Source organism: Nannospalax galili, unplaced genomic scaffold (assembly GCF_000622305.1).
Source record: "Nannospalax galili isolate Female #2095 unplaced genomic scaffold, S.galili_v1.0 scaffold69, whole genome shotgun sequence".
In the NCBI taxonomy this organism is placed as follows: Eukaryota; Metazoa; Chordata; class Mammalia; order Rodentia; family Spalacidae; genus Nannospalax; species Nannospalax galili.
This window is the reverse complement of record NW_008360297.1, coordinates 976,936-977,246: the sequence shown is the minus strand read 5'-3', so window position 1 is coordinate 977,246 and position 311 is coordinate 976,936.

Sequence of the window (311 nt, the reverse complement as noted above, 5' to 3'; positions counted from 1 at the left end):
TTATAAGGGAATACTTTAAAAACCTATATGCTACTAAATTTGAAAACCTAAAAGAAATGGACGGATATCTAAAGGCTTGGGAACCACCAAAACTATACCAAGAAGAGATTAACAGCTTAAACAGACCCATAACACAAAAAGGAATTGAAACAGTAAACAAAACCTCCCGACTAAAAAAAAAGCCCAACAGATGGATTTACAGCAGAATTCTATCAGACATTTAAAGAAGATCTACATCCAATACTACTTAATTTATTCAAAAAGATAGAAATGGAGGGAGAACTTCCAAATTCCTTCTATGAAGCCAGCAT